The sequence below is a fragment of the Salvelinus alpinus genome, chromosome 4 (genome assembly GCF_045679555.1).
Source record: "Salvelinus alpinus chromosome 4, SLU_Salpinus.1, whole genome shotgun sequence".
Lineage (NCBI taxonomy): Eukaryota > Metazoa > Chordata > Actinopteri > Salmoniformes > Salmonidae > Salvelinus > Salvelinus alpinus.
The window spans coordinates 20,589,211-20,594,186 of record NC_092089.1 but is presented as its reverse complement, the minus strand read 5'-3'; positions in this window follow the sequence as shown (position 1 = coordinate 20,594,186).

The following is a 4,976-nucleotide window of genomic DNA, read 5'->3' as shown; positions in this document are numbered from 1 at the left end:
ATGTTGTGTTGGTGATGTGTACAGTACGGTAGTACAGCAGTTGTAATGTTGTGTTGGTGATGTGAACAGTACGGTAGTACAGCAGTTGTAACGTTGTGTTGGTGATGTGAACAGTACAGTAGTTGTAATGTTGTGTTGGTGATGTGAACAGTACGGTAGTACAGCAGTTGTAATGTTGTGTTGGTGATGTGAACAGCAGTTGTAATGTTGTGTTGGTGATGTGAACAGTACGGTAGTACAGCAGTTGTAACGTTGTGTTGGTGATGTGAACAGTACTGTAGTACAGCAGTTGTAATGTTGTGTTGGTGATGTGAACAGTACAGTAGTACAGCAGTTGTAACGTTGTGTTGGTGATGTGAACAGTACAGTAGTACAGCAGTTGTAATGTTGTGTTGGTGATGTGAACAGTACAGTAGTACAGCAGTTGTAACGTTGTGTTGGTGATGTGAACAGCAGTTGTAATGTTGTGTTGGTGATGTGAACAGTACGGTAGTACAGCAGTTGTAACGTTGTGTTGGTGATGTGAACAGTACAGTAGTACAGCAGTTGTAATGTTGTGTTGGTGATGTGAACAGTACAGTAGTACAGCAGTTGTAATGTTGTGTTGGTGATGTGAACAGTACAGTAGTACAGCAGTTGTAACGTTGTGTTGGTGATGTGAACAGTACAGTAGTACAGCAGTTGTAACGTTGTGTTGGTAATGTGAACAGTACAGTAGTACAGCAGTTGTAACGTTGTGTTGGTGATGTGAACAGTACAGTAGTACAGCAGTTGTAACGTTGTGTTGGTGATGTGAACAGTACGGTAGTACAGCAGTTGTAACGTTGTGTTGGTGATGTGAACAGTACAGTAGTACAGCAGTTGTAATGTTGTGTTGGTGATGTGAACAGTACAGTAGTACAGCAGTTGTAACGTTGTGTTGGTGATGTGAACAGTACTGTAGTACAGCAGTTGTAACGTTGTGTTGGTGATGTGAACAGTACAGTAGTACAGCAGTTGTAATGTTGTGTTGGTGATGTGAACAGTACAGTAGTACAGCAGTTGTAATGTTGTGTTGGTGATGTGAACAGTACAGTAGTACAGCAGTTGTAACGTTGTGTTGGTGATGTGAACAGTACAGTAGTACAGCAGTTGTAACGTTGTGTTGGTGATGTGAACAGTACAGTAGTACAGCAGTTGTAACGTTGTGTTGGTGATGTGAACAGTACAGTAGTACAGCAGTTGTAACGTTGTGTTGGTGATGTGAACAGCAGTTGTAATGTTGTGTTGGTGATGTGAACAGTACGGTAGTACAGCAGTTGTAACGTTGTGTTGGTGATGTGAACAGTACAGTAGTACAGCAGTTGTAACGTTGTGTTGGTGATGTGAACAGTACAGTAGTACAGCAGTTGTAATGTTGTGTTGGTGATGTGAACAGTACAGTAGTACAGCAGTTGTAACGTTGTGTTGGTGATGTGAACAGTACAGTAGTACAGCAGTTGTAACGTTGTGTTGGTGATGTGAACAGTACAGTAGTACAGCAGTTGTAACGTTGTGTTGGTGATGTGAACAGTACAGTAGTACAGCAGTTGTAACGTTGTGTTGGTGATGTGAACAGTACAGTAGTACAGCAGTTGTAACGTTGTGTTGGTGATGTGAACAGTACAGTAGTACAGCAGTTGTAATGTTGTGTTGGTGATGTGAACAGTACAGTAGTACAGCAGTTGTAATGTTGTGTTGGTGATGTGAACAGTACTGTAGTACAGCAGTTGTAACGTTGTGTTGGTGATGTGAACAGTACAGTAGTACAGCAGTTGTAACGTTGTGTTGGTGATGTGAACAGTACAGTAGTACAGCAGTTGTAATGTTGTGTTGGTGATGTGAACAGTACAGTAGTACAGCAGTTGTAACGTTGTGTTGGTGATGTGAACAGTACAGTAGTACAGCAGTTGTAACGTTGTGTTGGTGATGTGAACAGTACAGTAGTACAGCAGTTGTAACGTTGTGTTGGTGATGTGAACAGTACAGTAGTACAGCAGTTGTAACGTTGTGTTGGTGATGTGAACAGCAGTTGTAATGTTGTGTTGGTGATGTGAACAGTACAGTAGTACAGCAGTTGTAACGTTGTGTTGGTGATGTGAACAGTACAGTAGTACAGCAGTTGTAACGTTGTGTTGGTGATGTGAACAGTACAGTAGTACAGCAGTTGTAACGTTGTGTTGGTGATGTGAACAGCAGTTGTAATGTTGTGTTGGTGATGTGAACAGTACAGTAGTACAGCAGTTGTAACGTTGTGTTGGTGATGTGAACAGTACAGTAGTACAGCAGTTGTAACGTTGTGTTGGTGATGTGAACAGTACAGTAGTACAGCAGTTGTAATGTTGTGTTGGTGATGTGAACAGTACGGTAGTACAGCAGTTGTAATGTTGTGTTGGTGATGTGAACAGTACAGTAGTACAGCAGTTGTAATGTTGTGTTGGTGATGTGAACAGTACAGTAGTACAGCAGTTGTAACGTTGTGTTGGTGATGTGAACAGTACGGTAGTACAGCAGTTGTAACGTTGTGTTGGTGATGTGAACAGTACAGTAGTACAGCAGTTGTAACGTTGTGTTGGTGATGTGAACAGTACAGTAGTACAGCAGTTGTAACGTTGTGTTGGTGATGTGAACAGTACGTAGTACAGCAGTTGTAACGTTGTGTTGGTGATGTGAACAGTACGGTAGTACAGCAGTTGTAATGTTGTGTTGGTGATGTGAACAGTACAGTAGTACAGCAGTTGTAATGTTGTGTTGGTGATGTGAACAGTACAGTAGTACAGCAGTTGTAATGTTGTGTTGGTGATGTGAACAGTACGGTAGTACAGCAGTTGTAACGTTGTGTTGGTGATGTGAACAGTACGGTAGTACAGCAGTTGTAACGTTGTGTTGGTGATGTGAACAGTACAGTAGTACAGCAGTTGTAACGTTGTGTTGGTGATGTGAACAGTACAGTAGTACAGCAGTTGTAACGTTGTGTTGGTGATGTGAACAGTACGGTAGTACAGCAGTTGTAACGTTGTGTTGGTGATGTGAACAGTACGGTAGTACAGCAGTTGTAACGTTGTGTTGGTGATGTGAACAGTACAGTAGTACAGCAGTTGTAATGTTGTGTTGGTGATGTGAACAGTACAGTAGTACAGCAGTTGTAATGTTGTGTTGGTGATGTGAACAGTACAGTAGTACAGCAGTTGTAATGTTGTGTTGGTGATGTGAACAGTACAGTAGTACAGCAGTTGTAATGTTGTGTTGGTGATGTGAACAGTACGGTAGTACAGCAGTTGTAACGTTGTGTTGGTGATGTGAACAGTACAGTAGTACAGCAGTTGTAATGTTGTGTTGGTGATGTGTACAGTACGGTAGTACAGCAGTTGTAATGTTGTGTTGGTGATGTGAACAGTACGGTAGTACAGCAGTTGTAACGTTGTGTTGGTGATGTGAACAGTACGGTAGTACAGCAGTTGTAACGTTGTGTTGGTGATGTGAACAGTACAGTAGTACAGCAGTTGTAATGTTGTGTTGGTGATGTGAACAGTACAGTAGTACAGCAGTTGTAACGTTGTGTTGGTGATGTGAACAGTACAGTAGTACAGCAGTTGTAACGTTGTGTTGGTGATGTGAACAGTACAGTAGTACAGCAGTTGTAACGTTGTGTTGGTGATGTGAACAGTACAGTAGTACAGCAGTTGTAACGTTGTGTTGGTGATGTGAACAGTACGGTAGTACAGCAGTTGTAATGTTGTGTTGGTGATGTGAACAGTACGGTAGTACAGCAGTTGTAATGTTGTGTTGGTGATGTGAACAGTACAGTAGTACAGCAGTTGTAATGTTGTGTTGGTGATGTGAACAGTACAGCAGTTGTAATGTTGTGTTGGTGATGTGAACAGTACAGCAGTTGTAATGTTGTGTTGGTGATGTGAACAGTACAGTAGTTGTAATGTTGTGTTGGTGATGTGAACAGTACAGTAGTACAGCAGTTGTAATGTTGTGTTGGTGATGTGAACAGTACAGCAGTTGTAATGTTGTGTTGGTGATGTGAACAGTACAGTAGTACAGCAGTTGTAATGTTGTGTTGGTGATGTGAACAGTACAGTAGTACAGCAGTTGTAATGTTGTGTTGGTGATGTGAACAGTACAGTAGTACAGCAGTTGTAACGTTGTGTTGGTGATGTGAACAGTACAGTAGTACAGCAGTTGTAACGTTGTGTTGGTGATGTGAACAGTACTGTAGTACAGCAGTTGTAGCGTTGTGTTGGTGATGTGAACAGCAGTTGTAACGTTGTGTTGGTGATGTGAACAGTACAGTAGTACAGCAGTTGTAACGTTGTGTTGGACAGGAGGTGTGTGTTAGTACCCTGATCAATAGACAGTACAGCGAGGACCAGAGAGACAGGAGGTGTGTGTTAGTACCCTGATCAATAGACAGTACAGCGAGGACCAGAGAGACAGGAGGTGTGTGTTAGTACCCTGATCAATAGACAGTACAGCGAGGACCAGAGTGACAGGAGGTGTGTGTTAGTACCCTGATCAATAGACAGTACAGCGAGGACCAGAGTGACAGGAGGTGTGTTAGTACCCTGATCAATAGACAGTACAGCGAGGACCAGAGTGACAGGAGGTGTGTGTTAGTACCCTGATCAATAGACAGTACAGCGAGGACCAGAGTGACAGGAGGTGTGTGTTAGTACCCTGATCAATAGACAGTACAGCGAGGACCAGAGTGACAGGAGGTGTGTTAGTACCCTGATCAATAGACAGTACAGCGAGGACCAGAGTGACAGGAGGTGTGTGTTAGTACCCTGATCAATAGACAGTACAGCGAGGACCAGAGAGACAGGAGGTGTGTGTTAGTACCCTGATCAATAGACAGTACAGCGAGGACCAGAGTGACAGGAGGTGTGTGTTAGTACCCTGATCAATAGACAGTACAGCGAGGACCAGAGTGACAGGAGGTGTGTTAG